Source organism: Balearica regulorum, chromosome 1 (genome assembly GCF_011004875.1).
Source record: "Balearica regulorum gibbericeps isolate bBalReg1 chromosome 1, bBalReg1.pri, whole genome shotgun sequence".
NCBI classification, from domain to species: domain Eukaryota; kingdom Metazoa; phylum Chordata; class Aves; order Gruiformes; family Gruidae; genus Balearica; species Balearica regulorum.
In genome coordinates, this window is record NC_046184.1 from 213,900,448 (window position 1) to 213,920,405 (window position 19,958).

General features: G+C 39.7%; 1 protein-coding gene across 5 annotated transcripts in view; it reads left to right on the plus strand.

Annotated features, from left to right (window-relative positions):
• TENM4 (teneurin transmembrane protein 4) overlaps positions 1-19,958 on the plus strand; it is a 610,330-nt gene that overhangs the window by 75,855 nt on the left and 514,517 nt on the right. For 4 of the 5 annotated variants that reach the window (XM_075742510.1, XM_075742514.1, XM_075742511.1 and 1 more), the window contains exon 2: positions 15,540-15,682. The exons of the other annotated variant lie outside the window; for it this stretch is intronic. The gene's annotated coding sequence lies outside the window, so the exon portion shown is untranslated. The remainder of the gene's footprint in view (positions 1-15,539; positions 15,683-19,958) is intronic. 5 annotated transcript variants of the gene reach the window in all.

Sequence of the window (19,958 nt, forward strand, 5' to 3'; positions counted from 1 at the left end):
AAACTTAAAGAGATTTCTCTTGTTGAAATAAACTTAATGTACAGTATCATATGGTGGGCAAGTATCTTCATATTTGGCAGGTTTAATGGGATTCAGGGATTATGCCATGGCAGTGTTCAAGAAACGAGGTTGTAATCAGAATTTCACCTTCAACTCTTAAGCTTGTAATAGATTAATAAAGTTGAAAATTTGTGGAACTGGTGGCTGCTGCAGTTATAGTTGTGGTAACCTATCTGAACTTTTCTTAACAAAGTAATGCAGGAAACACTTGGAAACCCTTGCACACACCACAGAGAGAAATAAGTCCTACATAACAGAGTTTTTAAGGCAGAAGATATATGAGAGGACTGGTTTATTTATTTGTGTTGCTTCTATTTTTTTTCATTACCACTATTAATTGAAATAATTAGTAGTTTTATGTATTTGCAGTGCCACTGAGATACAATTTGATAATGAATAGCAGAATATCTTTATCATATCTTTATCAATGATCTGGACAAGGGGATTGAGTGCACCCTCAGTAAGTTTGCAGATGACACCAAGTTGGGCAGCAGTGTTGATCTGCCTGAGTGTAGGAAGGCTCTACAGAGGGATCTGGACAGGCTGCATCGATGGGCCGAGGCCACTGTATGAGTTTCAACAAGGCTCAGTGCTGGGTCCTGCACTTGGGTCACAACAACCCCAGGCAACGCTACAAGTTTGGGGCAGAGTGGCTGGAAAGCTGCCCAAAGGAAAAGGACCTGGGGGTGTTGGTCAACAGCCAGCTGAACATGAGCCAGAAGTGTGCCCAGGTGGCCAAGAAGGCCAACAGCATCCTGGCTTGGATCAGAAATAGTGTGGCCAGCAGGACCAAGGCAGCGATCGTCCCCCTGTACTCAGCACTAGTGAGGCCGCACCTCGAGTGCTGGTTTCAGTTTTGGGCCCCTCATTGCAAGAAGGACATTGAGGTGCTGGAGCGTGTCCAGAGAAGGGCAACGGAGCTGGTGCAGGGTCTGAAGCACAAGTCTGATGAGGATCAGCTGAGGGAACTGGGGTTGTTCAGTCTGGAGAAAAGGAGGCTGAGGGGAGACCTTACTGCTCTTTACAACTACCTGAAAGGAGGTTGTAGCCAGGTGGGTGTTGCTCTCTTCTCCCAAGTGACTAGTGATAGGATGAGAGGAAATGGCCTCAAGTTGCACCAGGGGAGGTTTAGATGAGATATTAGGAAAAATTTCTTCACCAAAAGGGTTGTCAATCATTGGAACAGGCTGCCTAGGGAAGTGGTTGAGTGACCATCCCTGGAGATATTTAAAAGATGTATAGACATGGTGCTTAGGGATATGGTTTAGTGGTGGACTTGGTAGTGCCACGTTAATGATCTTAAAGGTCTTTTCCAACCTAAATGATTCTATGATTCTATGAATAGTGGGATACTTTGGATTAAATTACAAAGGATGAAAGACATCAGTAGGCATCTGTTGCAGGCCTGGAAATGAAAGAAAATACAAATTAGTTAAACCAGTTTTTCAAAAGCTGGGTAAGGGATATAACATCAGTTTAGTACTTTAACTTCTTAAGCATCTGCTGGGTAAAACCCAATGTTAAACATGGACCATCACAACTGCTCCTAAGTTACATGGAGGAAAAAACTGAATCTAAAGAAGCTGTAACACTTTTACATTTTAGTAGTTAGGGAAAAAAGAAAGTGTAAATCATGAAGCCAGTCAAAAAAGATATCTACCATGGTCTACAGTTGTCTATAGTTGTTTACATATCTACAGCTAGGTCTACTGGGCTCTCTCCATGGCCATTGAAAAGAAATAAACACTTCCAAGATGTAACTTGTTAAACTTGATTTTGAGGCTGTCCTGGTTTCGGCAGGGACAGAGCTAATTTTCTTCCTAGCAGCAGGTATAGTGCAGTGGTTTAGATTTAGGATGAGAATAATGTTGATAACACATTGATGTTCTGGTTGTTGCTAGGCAAAGTTTACACCAAGTCAAGGACTTTTCGGCTTCTCACATTGCCCTGCCAGAGAGCAGGCTGGAGGTGCACAAGAAACTGGAAGGGGACACGGCCAGGACAGCTGACCCAAACTGGCCAAAGGGATATTCCATACCACATGACATCGTGCTCAGTATATAACTTCATGGAAGCTAGCTGGGGGTTTAGACCATGGCTCGGGAACTAGCTGGGCATCAGTGGTCTGCGGGTGGTGAGCAGTTTTGCTGTACATCATTTGTATATTATTATTATTATTATTATCATCATCATCATCATCATCATCATCTTCCTTTTCTGTCATATTAAACTATCCTTATCTCAACCCATGTGTTTTACTTTCTTTCCCCCAATTCTCTCACCCATCTCACTGGTTGGGGGAAGTAACCAACCAACTGTGGCGTTGTTTTAGCTGCCAGCCAGGTTATACCATGACAGATGTTTATTTCAGCAGGAGAGTAGTTGTAAACTGAACATGTGGGGGTTTTGTTGTGGGTTTTTTTGAATTCCATGACTATAGGAGAGCTTAGACTGGTTCAGGTGTGGATTGTCTAGACTGTAGATACCAAAAGTTAGGTAGGATGGTTGCATTTTTCTTTCTGGCCATCATGCAAGGATAAGAGTGAGTTCCAGGGCTGCCTTCTGGCACCTGCACAGTCAGTCACACTGATAAGAAAATTAGTGTCCTAGCAGTGAACAAGAGTGTAGCACTCAGTAGCATCAGAGCAAGACATAGAAGGATAAAAGGACTGCATTACTCTGATCAATCCCTATCCAAATCTTAATAAGGGCCTCCCGACTTCTGTCTCAAAATAATAAGCTATGTTTAATTACCAGGAAATAGTGCAAGGAGAATGGGAGATGTCAGAAATATGTGCTTCATGTAACAAAATGAGATTTGACCTAGAAAAATGTAGGCTAATAAATCTGAGAGGGAAATAATCTAAAGCACAGTTATTAAGTCAGACAAAGATACCTGGAAAGCAGAAATGTCAAAGGAGACCTTGGGGTTTTAGCAGACAGCAAATAATATATATGCATGCTGGAATGCTAGAGGATGACAAAAAGGGATGGTGTGATTTGGGTCTGTACGTGCAGAGTCTTCATTCCTTTGTCCACAGGGAGGTGATTTTCTTGCTATACGGCAGTGATGAGATTGCACCTTGAATCTAGTGATGGATGTTGACAAATTGAAGGGAATTCCGAGAACAGCAGCAAAAATCATTAAGGGGCTGAGCAACCTGACTTGGTAGGAAAAAGAAAGTCATGCACTCAGAGGATAAAGGGAAAAGATTGTTTCTGTTATCCCAAGGTGACAAAGACAGGCATGATGGGATTATGTTAAACAAAAGAAAATTTGAGCTGCAAAGCAGGAAGAAATTCCTGCTGCGTGTGACTTAAAGAATTTTCTCAAGTATATGGTGGAAGACATTTACGTAATTAAAAGGGGATGTCAGCATGGAAAACTTAATCAGAACTTAATTTGTTCTGGCATTTGTTACAAGTAACTTTTGTCATTATTAAAATTAAATTAAATGAGATTCAGTAACCTATGTTTTCAGATTGTGCATTTTGTGCATTTGATGACATGCGGTATCCTGCAAATGTCACTAGTTTATTGCTAGTTGTATTACACATATCACGATGACCTTGCATGAAGTTATTTTTCTGAATTACTCTGGGGAATAAACATTAACATTAACTCCTTGTGATCTTCCGCCACCTTCTCCTGGTAGTTCAATACAGAGGTTTATGAATTGGCTCCTTTTAGCTGATGCAGTGCATGTATACACTTTTGTATTCAGCAGCAAAGGTTCCTATTTATCCTGCCACTGTATAGGCTTTTTTGCTGGTGCTCACACTGTTGGAAGCCCAGTATCCTTGTTGTCATGTTGATGATGTAGCGGTGATACAGTCTTCCCACACCCACACCCCCACCCCACCCCCCAAAAAAAACAAAGCTTTGGATATGTAAACCACTTTGTGAATACCAGAATTCATAATACATTTCTGGTGACATCAAGATCAGTGTAGAAATTACCAATTTAGACTGCTGTCCTCTATGGGTCTGTCACACCCCAAAACTCCATAAACAGCCAATGGAGAAAAGTATTTAAGATGTCTAAATCAGATGTCTAAAGAAGGTGGTTTGAACAAGCTTCTCAGTATTTACTGAATAAAACAGGATCAATGCTAAAAAAAAAATGTGAAGGAAGCAGTTAGTTGTTTGCATTCAAAAGAAAGGATAAGCTCTGTCACTTGCACTGAGCTCAAATGCCTTTCTAATATATAATATATTTCTAATTGTGTATGCATATATAGCATGCAGTACTTAAAGACTACTTGCTGAGAGGTTTCACTAAAAAAATAATTTAGTCAACAGCAAAAAATTCTAAATCACTGAGTCACTTTTAAACCTTGTTTGAGTGGGATACTTCATCGGATGCTTCATAGTAGAGAAGAATTTGCAGCGGCAAGGGTATGGATTAATCCTTCACAGCTAGAGTGTATGGCCAATAATACAGGAATCTAATTTCTTCCGCTATTTAGCTATGAAAAATTAATGGCAATTAACTTATAACGAGCTGACAGGAAATAGAACCTTAATGCTATTAGAACCTTAAACTATGGAAGCTCCATTTGCTTTTTTATCTCATAATCTGTTAATCTGCTTTAATATTTATGGGTAATGATAGTTATATTAATTTCTCATTATTTTCACTGCCTCCCTCCTTCCCCCTCCTTCCCTTTGTTAAGTGAATCTGTTTCTTAAAGAATAAACAAACTAGTTTCTGTAGGCACTTCCCAAATGTGTGTTTGACAGTATCATCAGGTGAATGTCTGCCACACCATAAATTTTATGTGTGAGCATCTCAGGAATTTCTTTACCCCACCATCACGTGCATGGCTGGGATCAGATCTGAGCTGGATGGGAAGGAGGAAAAGGATGAGGATCTATTCCATAGTTGCTCTGCAGTCATACAAGCAGTAACGAGGGCTACACTAGTCAGTGCTCTAAAATACTTGCTCACCTCCCACACCTTGTATTAAATCTGCTCCTTTACAATGAGATCTCACTGTGAAAGGACTTTGAGTTCATCAAGTTATATCAGTTTTCATGTAAATCTGGTCTACAGTTTCCAGTGTATTGTCTTTATTACCAAGAGAATTTACTGTAAAAGGGTGTCTCCCACATTCCTTAGCGTATATTTTTTAACCGAAAATTTTCTGCTTCTCCTAAGAGAGGGAGCAAGAGGCTGTGCATAGAATATGAAAAGTGGCTCTGCAGCCAAGCCGACTAGGACAAATTTAGTGGACCTCTTTCATTAGTTGTGAAGGTCATATCTCATTGACTTCTGTGGCACTGCACCAGCATAATTCAAAGCACAATTTGTTCCAGTAAAGTTGGACTTGATTTCCTGTTGCAGTTGTTCTGGCTTTAAACCCATTTAGTAGTGTGAAGTGAGTGTAAAAGTTTTGCTGGGCTGATTGATTGGTCATGATTTAAGATTCTTTATGCATTTACTTTCTGGTTCATAAATGTCTATTCAAGGAAGGCAACAGAGGAAAGGCTCTTTAATTTCATTTGTTTGATCATCGCTTGATTCAATGCCATGTTAATTTCTAAAGGAACATTCTCACATGTTCTACATGTCTGAAAATATTTAACTTTAAAATATTTCCCTACTTTTACGATTTGAAAGGTATTTGAATCTACATCTTGGACTGCTAGGCTCCCTCTGGATACTAGTTAGGTTTAGCTCAGAAATTAAATTTCACATGTAAGACAAACACCTTCATGTGGAATACAGGAGCAACACGCCTTTTCACAGGTTTGACCCAGTTTATCTAATTTTAAGCAACTATATTTAAACTAATCCCCCATGGTTCGTTCTACAATAAGTGGGAGGATAGTTCTTTAACCCACAAAAGGTGACTTTATGCTGATGGGATGAATTCACCTGAGAAGAAGGGTGGTTTTGTGCTCTGGACACCTGTTTCCCTGGGCATATCTCTGCCTCATGTCTCTTTGCTGTAGAACTGTAGGAGTGCCAGCACCTTGTGTACTTATATTCAAATGCCATATGGCATTTCCTAACATAAGTTTAAAAGCTAATTAATAGATTTATTATTTATTTTATGATACACTAATTTGTCTAAATTGTCTTTACTAGTCACTGCTGAAGAACTATACAGCTTTGAAGCACACTAAGTAGTCTAAAAAAAATCTAGTAACAGTGAGTGCAAAACACTTTGTTGATAGCCAGTACCAGAAAAGCAGTGCTGCCTGTTATATTCAGATACAGACAGATTGGAGTCTTGTAGCTGAACAAGTACCATGTGGCTCAGCCCCCTTGTTTAGGAGGTAGACCAGCTCCTTTTTTTTTTTTTTTTTTTTTGTCGTTGCTACATTAACCTCCAAGAGGTTTGTTTTGTTGCTGGCCTGTTCCCCAGATGACTGTTTTCAAGTGGAAGGGGAGGTAAATCTGACAAGAAAGCAATAATTCATATAGAAAATGACAGCTATAATGAAGTGCTGCAGTGGTGGAAAGGTTTCCCCAGCAGAAATGTGCAGCCCAGCTCACCTGCTGAAAGTTCATTGACTTCAATGTGTCTCCTCCAAACTTGACATTGGCCCAATGCATTTTCTTAACCATAAGGCCAGTTTGCTATTTCAGAGCTCTCACCCATTGGTAAAGTTGACCTAAATCTTAACAACTGTTACGTGAATCAAATCGTAATAACTTATTACCCAAGTGCTGTTGTATCATGTGTGCTGCCTGATGAATTTAATTGTGTATGGCAAGAGGCAGTGGCCTTCAAATGAGAACCATGCATGTGAATTGTTTGTTTGCATGAGCTGATCTCTTGGCAAAAAGTTACAGAGAAACGAGAAGAGCACCTCCATAACAAGGATCAAGGACTTTAAAAAAACTTGCCTTTCTCTCTCAGGCCATTCATTTTAAGGAAAGAAGTAGAGGGCCATAATTCTTCAATGAAACCAAGTAACAACCTTTTAATAAGCATCATTAAGTCTTTAGATTGAAATAAGAGGCTATCTACCCTTTTATCCCATATTATGTTGCCCAAATTCCTCTTTGCCATCCTCACTGTGGTTAGATGAAAGCCCCCTGTTTTCATATTGATCACTAAAAGCACTTTCCCCTTGTACCAGTTCACTGCATCACTTCTAAATGCAGTTCATCTGATCTCTCCTACTTTGGCTGCTGCTCATTCAGGGCTACAAAATCTGTAGTTTCAGGCAGGTCTTGGAACTAAATGATCATGTTTCTTACCTCATTCCAGGGGATAACATTAGGATCTTTGTTTAGGTGGGATTCAGAGCAAAAATAAAGCTCACTTTGCTTTCCCATGCATGCCCACACACGTGCACACTTACATATATATATATATATACCCCTCTTTTTCCACTAGGGCTATTTGAAGCCAGAACAGTAGACATCTGTGTGTGTTTGTGCCTATTTCTTTTCAGTAACACACTTTTCAAATGCTAGGTGCTGGGGAAGTGTAACTGCACTGAAACGTTACCCTAGGTACAACCTCAGCTCTTCAGGGCTGTGGACTGAGTGGTTCTCAGAGTTATTCTTTTTCACTGGAAAAAAGAAAGTTGCTCTCTGAAAAGGAAATTAAGTGATACAGGCAACAAAAGTTATTGGTTTAGGCGGTATCAAGAACGTATTTGTGAACAAGCCTTAGCTTGAGTTGCACTGTTTCCCTAGTTGCTTGCATGTGGCTGTAGCTCTTATTTCCACTTGCAGTTTTTGTGTGAAAGGAATTTTACCAGTGTGAGACTCAACGGAGCACTTCTATGTCTGTTTTCGTCTCCTCTCTTTTATCCCTGCCATACCAACACAAAAAAAAATCCATATTCTAGCTTGAAGGAAAATCATCCACAATAAGAAACCACCTCACATGCCAGATATAGATTGGAAACTCAGACCAACATTTTAGGTTACTGTTCCTGGTTTAAAGTGAAGTGACAAGCATAGACCCACGTGGCAGGCTGGATTTTATGAACATATGTCAGCAGGGTATCTGCTGCATTCTAAGCAGTCTGCAAGCTGCAAACAAACAAAACAAACACAGAAAACTTGTTTTTTAAATAATTCAACTTTTCCATAGTTCAATTCTTACCAGTCTTAAGCAGTACATGTCCCCATCTTGTTTAGATTATGTTCCCCACTTTAACAATCCCCACCTTCATTTTACAACAACGCAGGCAGCACTTTCTCTCTTGTGTTCCTCGCGGGCAAGCGAATTTCTGTATGTGTCTGATACCTTGGATTAGGCTGTCAGTAAATAAGAACGTTAACTCCTGGCCAGGCTTCACCCTCCCTTCTCTTCCCACAAGATTTAATTCATCGGTTTCATCATATGCAGCTTAACCTTATGCAAGAACATGAAATGGCATATGGTTTCCATCCCAGAAAGATAATTGACACCCGGGTGATTTCAGTCAAATGGGAAGAAAAAAGATATAGTAGGATTGTTTTTTGAAGGGACAAGGAAAGGAGGAAGTAGGGGAATGATTTCACCTCCAGTAGCATTTTGAACTTTGAGCCCTAAAATCTCAAGTTTGATGAATGCACTCAATTCACTCATTATGGGAAAGTTGAAGAAGGTCTCAGGGTCTCCCGATCATGAAATTGATGCCCTAGGGCATCAGTGTGCACAATGCTTCCTACACCAGCAAGCCCAGTCACTTGCTCAGCAAAGAGCTCTCTTGTTCTTTGCTGGCCTGATCACAGAAGCACCAACTCTCTCAAACAATGTTTGCGTTTAGAGAGATAATATTGTCCCTGGCTTTCCTTGCCTCCTCTAGGGAGACTAACTCCACAGTACTCTGTTGGATCTTCAGGATACATTGTTTTACTTGGGCTTCTCTTCCCCATTTGCAAGTTGTAAGTTAGTTTTTATGTTTGTTCCCTCTACTTTATGCTTTTCTTTCTGTGGCATTGCATCTGTGCTGTACTGGCTGATATATGACAGGAGAAGGGCTGTTACATTTGTACATCAAATCCTATATCTGTAGTCTACCCTACACAGTCAAAACATATTTGTAGACTTTACATCTGATAAAGGTCGTCTTCTGAAATGCAGAGGTGCAGAGGGATCTTCCTGAGTCTGAAGACAGATTAGCTGCAGTGATCTTTGCTACAGTTCATTTCTTCTGTAGAAGCAGAAGGCTCAACATATTCTGGATGGGTTCACTGTTGCTTAACAAGAACTGTGAATCATGTCAATATGTTGCAGTTGCAGCATGGGAAATTTTGAGCAGAGGCAGGGGCAGGTACTGGAAGAGTTCACTGGAAGAGGATATAAGAAAAAAAATCAGCAGTGTGGTGCAAAGACCTGTATCCTTCCTCTTCTGTCTTCCACTCACTTGAAGAAGGAAAGATACAGAAAACAACATTTTTCTTTAACAAGTTCAGATGGGAGACAGAACTCCAAGTATGTCACTTGCCTACTACAGGTAGGATGACATGAAATATGAAGCTGTCAACCAAGACTGATCCAAATCTGACAAGTCTAACATACCAAGCTCAACAATCTTGACTCCCTCCTCTCCAAAGCCATCAGCAAGGGTGACATCTCAAGTGTTTTTGCAGCAGTAAACCATAAACAGCCACACCTCTCCTATAAAACAGTCCCTGGCACCAAATACAGTGGGGTGGCAGATGCTGTGGTGCTGGGGACCCATGCTCAAAGGAAACCTGCTGGGAAGCACATCTCCTCCTCTTTGAACTACCGCTTTATTTGACATTGTGCATTCTCACTGCTCTCTCTTGTTCTCACAGGCTGTCCTGCTTTGAGTCCTGGAAGGGACAATGCGGGAGAAGTCTGTCCTCTTGCTATCAAAAAGTCACAGAGCCAAGGTTGGAGATGCTGTCTTACACCAGGCAGTTGCCCTTAGATCTCTTTGTAAGAGCGTCTCACACTCATTTGCCGGATTTACTTCTGGCTTGGAGACTAAGCCCTTTTGAGTCAGTGAATCCTGGCAAATGTTTCAAGCACCTGCCTTGCTTCTGGCTGAATGCTGAGCAGTGCTATGGTTGGGCTGTTGCACAGTGTCTTTCAGGCTCTGAAATCCTGGATCTGTTGAGACGGTTCTCCTGCAGCTCCATGGGATGCTCCTTTTGTCACCAACCATCTGCCAGTTCCTTTGGCTGCGCAGGTATAAAGCATGCGTGCCAGCCTGACATAGTGTCACCACTGAAAATTCCCCAGTGGCGTGTGTTGTTTGCAAACAAAATGCTTCATTCCAAGTGTGGAGGAAATTTTCTAACATTCTGAGAAAAAAAGTCCCCGAGTCCCCTGGGGTGAGAGAAAATTAGTCATTCACTTTCTTGCCAATATCAAAAGATCAGGTGATAAAGGGAGGGGGGAAATGCCATTTATGATAGGATCACTGCAAGGTTAGTCAACAAGCTACATGGAAGGGGATTCATAATATAAAATCTATGTATATCAAGTGCAGCCATGGTAGCAACACATGGCCACCAGGCAGAAATTGTGTGCTGATGCAAAATTTCATTGGTGTTGGCAAAATGGACCTGACCCAGTTGGTCCTTCCAGAGGCTCAGGAAATATTAGAGTAGTACTTTTGAACTCTCCCTCCAATGAAATAGGTCATAACCATTTATTGCTAACTGAATTGTATCACTGCATCTGGATTAACCAAGGTGACAAAGATGACACACAATCTGCCTGGAATAATACATGGTGTTTCCATAGCAGCTGTGCCCAATAGGGTCAGTTAGTTCCCATTTTACAGACAACTTCATGCAACTGCAGGGAATTCTGCAGGTAAAATATTAAGAAAAGGCCATTGGTTCCTTTTTCGCGTGCCAAAGTGGTGAGTATGCAAGAAAATTGGCATAAAAGCTTCTCAATGTGAGATTTCTCTTGCCATGGTGAGGTAGCTGGCAAAAGTGGCTAATTATGAGTATACTGACTTTTGTGTGAGTCCATGGAAGAGCCAGGGACAGAAACCTGGGAATCCACTTATGTGACTTCATCTTATAGACTCAGAACCACAGAATATCACAGAGGCTAGAAGAGACCTTGGAGATCATCTAGTCCAACCCATGCTGCTCAAAGCAGGGTCAGCTACAACAGCTCAGGGTTATGTTCAGTCAGGTTTGAATATCACCAAGGATGGAGACTTCACAGCCTCTCTGGGCAGGCTCTTCCAATGTTTGATCACCCTCCCACAGTCCAGAAGCGTTACAGGACTCAAATGTTTTCATTTCTCTGCTGTTGTTTCCCTGACACAGAAGATGTGTATGTGAGGAATAATAACTTTTATTCAGTAGACCAAAAAGCTCTCTTTACAAGGCTTGGTAACCTGTTGGTGCCTTAATGAGTGAAGTATCCATAAATAATTGAGCTTTCTCAGCTGAAGCAGGGCAACCCTTGGCCTCAGTCTTATTCATCTTATTTAATAAAGGATGTTCTGGTGGTACAAGAAGATCAAGAAGAGTTTTGTTAATGCTGGAGGACAGTACTGGTATCATAGCCAATTAATGTGCCTGTTCCTGCTAATGATAAATGGGTCTGCCATCAGTTAATCTGGCATTGTGCCTCCAGCCTTACATAATCGTTTGTGGATATACCCAAGGGTTTTGATAGCTAACATTTCACCTTTTACAGGTCATCAGAATTCTTCAAGAAAGATGGATTTGGTAAATAGTAGTCTGCAGCAAAAAAATGGAGGTGAAAAAAAAAAAATGTTCGCGTGAAGATAAGATCTGTAAAATGGGCCAAAAACCTCTCTGAAGAAGAATCTTTTTTGGTTCTACTTCAACCATAGCTCAGGGAGAAGAGAAAAGGAAAATGTATCTAGGGAGCACTGGTGGATCCAGGCTGGTTTAGCCTTCATGGGTTAATAGCTCATTTGGAACAGACATTTTCAGTGGTTCTGAAATTGCAGGAAGTGGTCTGAGGCTGAGAGGGAATAACGACTCAAGGAGACATAATTTCTAGGGAGGAACCGAGGTCCTGCAGTTCTGCTTTGGAGGAAACACAAGCCACAGAATGAAATTCCCCACAGTTTCAAGGTTAGCAGAGAAGCTGGTGGCTGGAGGAAAGAAATCTGAGGAGGGAAGCAGAAAATATGAAACAATCTCTCTGTGTCTGTGTGCATGCAATGTTGGGCCACATAGCCAACGCCTTTTGTCCTTTAGCCAGGAATCTGAGCTGAAAACCCCTTTTGCAAGATGCATAGCTGCTCTCCCATTCAGGGTAGTTCATGTTAAATAACAAATTCATGTTAATTCAACATGGAAAAAATGAGGTTTGGGCTTTAAATTGTTTTAATGGTTATCATCCTCATTTAGATAATGGACAGGCAGAAGAGGGAGGTAGGGAGAGGCTGTGGTCATCCTGAGATTCGACCAGATGAGAAGACAGTGATGGCCATGCCCAGCTTGCACCACTCTTGTTGCTACTTCTGATGGTTTTCCGTCCGTACACTCACATCTGAGAGTTACGGACCAGCTGTTCATAAAGACCAAAGCGCACCATTACAAATCAATCCCACCAAACCCTCAGAGGCACAAAAGTTAACTCTGGCCTGAGTTTAATCAGCAAATCTCCCTGGAGTCAGTGGAGAGAGGCACCTTTGGAGGGCAATTCAGAGCAGGAATCTGACTGCAAGGGCAGCATTAACCTTTATGACTCTTCTCACTTTGCCAAGACTCAATAGGATCAATTCGTAGCCGAGCAGAGAAGACTTATACTGGCTAAGGAGCAGTCCCAGTATCAATAAAGCTCTCTGTATCACAGACTTGCCATATGTCTCCACTTATGGGGATTGGGCATGGGGGCTGTGGAGGGAATTGCTTTTCTGGGCAGGTTAATGTAACAAAAAGTGAGCAGCTCTGCAGCCCTTAATCTCCCTAAAGCCCATAGTCTCAGCCCTCCTGTGCTTTACTCTGTGCTGTGCTTCATTATGCAGTCTTTAAACACCTAAGCTAAAGACAGAGAAAGTAATTTAAAAAAAACCCACAACTTAGGCTCCTTATAGTTGGATTTTTAGAGAAGTAAGGTTCCTCTTGGGTTAAACTTACTAGATTTTTAAAATTTTGTTTCTATAGCATTACAAAGTCCAAGTGCTATGGAGTAGACACCGAAAATTAATACTCAACTCTAGAATATTTAATAACTCAAGATAAATGTAGGTATTTAGAATTGTGAGTTTTAAACATTACAACATTTTTGTTCTTTTTATTTTTCTTCTAAATATGGAACTCCTATTTCCAATCTATTAACAAAATCTGACAGTTCTGCTCTTATTTTTGGTAATAATCTAACTCACAGTACTCCAGGAGCTACAGATTCAAGAAGAAAACATAAATGGATGCTTGGAGTATAGAAAAGTACTTTCATTTAATACCTTTTGGATTTTTTGTTTTAATTTTTTTTTTTTCATCAAGACATATCCAAAACCAATTTTCTTTATTTTAATTATGTCTGGAATATACTACTCATTGTAAACAAAACACATAGTTATTTAACATGCAGATTTTAGCTCAGGGATTTGAAGCAGTCTAGTGGGCTAAGACACGTACTGTTTATTTCCATTCATTTACTCATAGAAGTTTGTCAGGACTCACCAGATACATTTGAATAATCTCAACTTTTCTTTGCACTGTGATTTTTCTTTTCCTTATTGAATTAATATTATAAATACATTAACGGAGCTGTCGGTGGAGAGAAGATATACTGTTTCAGTTCCTTTGCTGCTGTAAATCAGCATAGTGCCATTTACATCAGTGAAGCTACTATTTACCCCAGCTGAACATCTCCTCCTTCAGTTCTAATATTAACTCAGTTAAAAATAGGAGATTTATATTTAAACCTTGGCTTCCTGAAGTGACAGTAGGTGGGCCAACTTGTAACATGATCAACATTTACAGCATTATCGCTACTGGAATCCATTTATGTCAGCTCCTAACAATCAAAACATAATGGCTCTTTGCAATTGCCACTGCTTTAATTTTTACAAAAAAGCAAGGATTTTAATTAAAAATAAAAAAAAAAAAAAAAGTGAGCCCTGATACAGCATGCTTGCATGTGTATAAACAGCATATGACAAGAAAGTGTTGGCATCCTGGTATGCAACCCATTCTGTGAAGCGGTACTTGTGGAAAGGGGTGGTGTGCTGGTGTTACATATGGGGAATAGCAATAGTGAGGTGGGGGGATCTCAGAGTCATATTGTCAATGCATAACCTGTGATTCAGTGCATGATTTAGTTTTATAATATACTTAGAGACATTTGAGATGCCTAGATCCATTTGAGATGCCCAAACTTATTTAAGAGACTGGCAGAGAAGATGCAGGAACTGCAGGAAAGCCATGTCGTTCTGGATGGCAGCTGAAGGACAATCAGTATAAGTAGAGCATCTTTAGTGGCAAAGGACACAGTTTTCTGTGGACGGCTGAGCTGGGCTGAGTTTACATCTGCAGTCACAATTTTTCAAGTTATTTTTTGATAATGCTGAGGGGCATGCTAATTGTGACCTATCAGAAGCTGTTGGCCTTTAGCAAGATCATATACTGGCTCATTTTCACTGCTGTGCCATAGATTATACCTGTGAGTGTTGTCGCTAAACTGAGTGACATCATTACCAAATATGCCTCACAGTAAATGTATATATAGATTTCAGTGCCTACCAAGTTAGGACTTGTATTCAAGTCCCCATCAAATATTGAGCTGCTAAAACAAATGCTCAGGACATAACCATATTAAATTTAAAGCGTCTGAATAATTTGGACCATTAGACGGAGACAGTGATTTTTGATATATGCTGAAACAGTTGGGCTTATCCAGGTGTCAGACACAGGAATCTCCCTTCTTTAATTTCTTAAAAAAAGACCATGTAAGTCAGTAAAAACTACAATATTTTAGTGATCTCTTAAAATAAGTAAATATACATTGTTACTAGTAATAAGCATGAAATCTAGAAAAGAAGGAAAGAAAATGTTGTTAGGTTTGTCCCATGAAAACCATGTTTTCTTTTTCTCCAGATTTAAATATGTGTGCATATTAACTTCAGTCCAATTTCATTCCACTCAGCTTGAAGCATCTCACATTTGGTGTACAGTTGCTCCTTACCCAGCCTTTGAGACCACATCTAAACTGTGAAGCCACCCATGGATGGTGGCATGCCTTGTCTATCCTGGGTAAGGAACCAGGCTGGAACATGCCATGACTCTGCTTTCCTGAGGAAATCAGAGCATGGGAAGGCAGCTTGGGCATGGCTGTGCTGTAGATATGAAGGTAGATCTCCATTTCTCCCTGTCAATACAGACATAAAGACAGATCCAGTTGCTGTCCGATGAGGTGGTAGCCTGGGGAGAACATACTTCTGGTGTAGATACTCCAGTTAAGTGCTCACAGATAAGGGGAATCTGGGTCTTTGAACTTATGAAGGATTCTACGTGGACAATCCTGACAGCTGCCATGCAAACAACCTTTACAAATCCATCCCAGTCTTTTCTGACACCCAACACCTGGCTCCTTTTCTGTAGTGAGGATGGCTGGACCATTGCAGTGGCGCACTGATTTTTGTGGATGGTGAACACAGAAAGGGGATTGAGAAGAGACCACCCGAGTTATTCTGACACGTGACTTGAGTGCTTTCTATTCTTAGACAAATGAGGATCTGAAATATGTAAGTACACTATCATTATTTTTTAGATTTATTTGTAAAAATGAGAGAAAGAAGTAAAACTCTTAATCTATCGTGGGTATGGGATTTATACATTTATCATTTTCTTTCGATATGTGTCTATACTTAAGTGGAGTTGATAAATCAAGCTAATTCTTGTGATATTTTAAAGCATCTTTATTTGTCTCGATTTCATCCTTCTTTTTCTTTATTAAATGAAAAGAGAAAAAATCATGAAATTATATTTACAATGTCATTTTAAATTTATTGTCTAATAAATAGTGATCACTTGGAAAAATCAATTTTTTTCTGTATTGTTAACAAGAGATTTAACCAAAGTGATTGAATCAAGATGAGAAATGATCTCAGGTTCCTGAAGCTTGAATGAATGACATTGCCAATGTTAATGTGCTGTTCTGGAAGTTCATTTGAAGTATAAGAAATAACCTAAATGTAATTTCCTGGCAGCTCGTATACTACTTAGCATAATTTATTCTTTACTACGGACCCTCTGTTCTCTATGTTTCACCAGCATTTCCAACTCACCAAATACCCACCAACACTCAACTTTTTACTCTTCCACACTCCCAGTACAAGCAAAGATAATGCTTTTTTTCCCCTACAAACACAAACTGTGTGTTGACTTCCAAATTGGCAACTTTATCTTGACTTCCAACACTTTTTGCTGAATGAGCATAACCACCACTGATGTTACAATATCATGTGCATCTACTACTTCTGGCTCGTCTAATCATGCTGCATAAGATGCCTTTCAGAACTGTATTATCCCCAAAACACATTATTTGTGCTTAACAAATAATAACTAGAACTCGTCAGCCACAGAAAACTGTAAGTTAGTTTTCCAAATGAGTGCACATCCCAAAGTATTTTGAAGAGGACAAAAGAAAATCAATAGAAATTTGACATATTTTTAAAGTGCTCCATATACCAAGGTTTTAACCAGCCACAGAAAAAGATTTAGAAACACAATTAAGTTTATTTCTACAGCTTCTAGTCAGGAACTCTGTACTTCAATGTACAGAAACAAATCAACACGAGCTGTAATGCCCTGACTTGTAAGGATGTGGATGAGTCCTATGACATTTCTGGTTTTGAAATCCTGCACAGCAGAATGTCTTTATTTGGATAGGGTTCAAAGGATAGCTTTACGTTTCAAAGATGTACTGATTCTCCTATGGTGTTAAACAGTAAGCATATACTTGTATTCTTCCCTTGGTCCGGGCTATAATTACATATTTCAGATTATAGTGTTTATGTAGTAATGAGACTAGCCTGAATTCTTGCAGCTTTGGGCAAGTTCTTGAAAATACACTTTGTAACAGTGACAGGCAGATTGTTCTTGGTATGTCTTTATTAAAATAAATCTGTTTTAAGGAATGTTTAGATTTCTGACTGTAGCTGACTGATTTGGTAGAGATTGGTATAGCAATAATGTCATTATATCAAGCCTCTTTTCTTTTTCTTTTGGGGATTCCCAGAGATATTTCAATAAAAGAAACTATAGCCTAGGCATCTCCACTGAGTTAGAGGGAGAAAACAAGGTTTTTCAGGACAAATGAAAAATGTGGTGAGGCAATAGTGGAGCACTCAGATTTCCTTTCAGAAAAGAAAAGAAACTAAAAGCCTCTGAGTGGTAAAGTAGAGCAGTTGGACATTTTCTTAGACATGCAGGTATGCGAAGGATGTTGATGACACCGTGAAATATCTGTCTATCTCCAGATACGAGCTTTTGTACCATAATTTGTTTAGCAGCTATTAAAATATCTCATTCTTGGAATAAAAAAGCCCTCATAAGTATCAGAACTTTCTTAAAAAAAGGAGCAAAAACTCAATTGCCACAAACTGTACTTTTTAAGAGACCTATCAACCTAACCTAGACTTTTTGACAGCTATGGAAACAAGCCAAGATTATATTAAAAATTGGTATTGTGCTGGGGGTAACCATTCCCTGTCAGATGTATTGCATATACCCAGCTGTGTACATGGATATTTATGGATATGTCTATACTACATATCCAGTCAAGGAAAAAAAAATATATTTATGGGAAGGTGTGCTAATATCTGGTTGTCCATGGCTAAAACATACAGTGTTAATACATTATCCTGGCAAATGAAAGTGAAAGACATAGATGAAGGGTTATTCCCCTAGTGATTCAGTATTTCAAAGACATTAATCAGTACTACATACCTGCTGGAAAAGAGTGAATGTGGGATCCATTCCTCCTGGTTCCCCATGGTTACTATCTGATAGTAAATTGTAGCCATCGCTACCTCTATGGGCAACCCTGACAACTTAGAGGGAATTTCAGTTATCGGAACCATGCATCTTCCCACATGCCACCAGGATAGGGATTTACATTTGAAATGAGAATTGGTTTATAACCTTGCAGAAACACACAAGACGATTAATAAATGGAACTTATCAGTACATCTAGCCAGTTTTGAGTTCGTGCAGAAATGTTGCCACATAACGATCTCCTCTGAAGTACTCGGATATCAGTGTGATTAGCCGGGTAGACAGACCTCTGTATTGGGGAAGCAAGGTCAGTGATCCTGGGACAATTGGAGACATAAAGATTCAATAATAATATCTTATTATTCTATCACATGATGTCTGCAGAACACTTTAAAATCATTATGTGAAGGACAAAGAACGCTATATATATAGTAAGGGGTAAAGGCTGACATTTCCACAGTGCATTTAATTAACAGAATTCCACGCAAGCCTGGCCTTTGGAAGAAAAATAATCTTTGGTTGCACACTGGGCACATTGAGCTTCCATAATAAACACACAGGGAACCCCTGTAGGGCATCTACTGAATCAAGGCTGTTGTTTTGCTGGTGCCATGTCCTCAAAGACCCTGAGGTTGAAAGACCTTCTATAAAAATGAAACCTGTTTTGCTTACCACAAGTAGGGGGTTGATGAAGACATGAAACAGCAGCAGTAATTGATCATTTTTATTAACGGTGTTTCTCAAGCTGTTGGAGCACTTGACATGGCTGAATTTTAGTGAGGAGACAGAGTATATCTAGGTAGGAATAGTTTCCCCGAGTCAGTACAAGTGATGCTCGTAGGAAGTGTTGTGGTTCCTTCTGTTAAGGAGCACATTTTTATTGGTTCCTACTAAGCAATCAACAGTTTCTTCTTCTGCTGACAGTTACCATCCTCTACCCTGAGACATGGTGCTTCAAGGTACCCTGACTGCCAGATTAATGCACTGCAAAATAATGTCACTAATTGCTGCCTGTTAGGATTTACCACTATTGTTATGGAAAAGGGACACAGACAATGATCAGAAGTGATCATCGGACCATGCCTTTAGCTGACTCATTGTATTCCATGTGGTTTGTTCTCTCTAAGATCACATTTCAGTTTTGGATCCTGCTCTGCAGCAGAAAATTAAGGCTGGTGGTGTGGTCTAGTGTGGAGACCACAGGGCTGAGATATGGTGAAGTAACTTTACATCTACTCTGGATTTACAAGGGTTTGAAAGATTATATCAGTCTATCTTGCCCATTTGTACAATGAATTTAATGAGATTGACCAATATTTGTAAAGGATGTTGACAGAAAGAGAATAAAAATACCCCTTAGTAGTTGCATGTTTGGGTTTTGTTTTGGTTTTTTGTTTTTTTTTCCTTAGTGATACATTCTTTCCAGAAAAAGAGCCCAGGATGGAAATACGTGATATATTCAGACCTTTGCAGCCTCCACTATATAAATTGATTTCCAGTACCCTGTTCTGTAGTTGAAAATATTAAAGTATGCTACCTGTTTCATTAGACATGGATCATTTCTATGGTTGGCATTGCTGCGATCATTTGTCAGAATGCTTTGGGAAAGGCATAGAACGCCACAAAACTGGCAAATAAAGCTGATTCTGTTTTTAGAGATGGGACAAGAAAAAACATATTTGCTGATGTACATAGTAATTATTTTCCTCAGATATAAACCTGTTGAGATAACTACATTATGTGGAGTGAGGCATAGAGCTCTACTAGAAACCAAAAATAACTTTAGAAATTGAATATTTATAGTGGAATTAACAAGATAGCCACTGTGGTAGCCTCAGGTTTGAAGTGACTATCATTGCCAGTCTATGAGCGTATAAAGTGTACCATCGGTGTAAGGTGGTTAAAAAATAAAAATTGCCAAATAATTTTTTAAAAACTTTTTCAATATGAAAATAATCAGATGTTTGAACAGGTTGCCCAGGGAAATTGTGTTATCGCCATCCTTGGTGATTTTAAAATAGT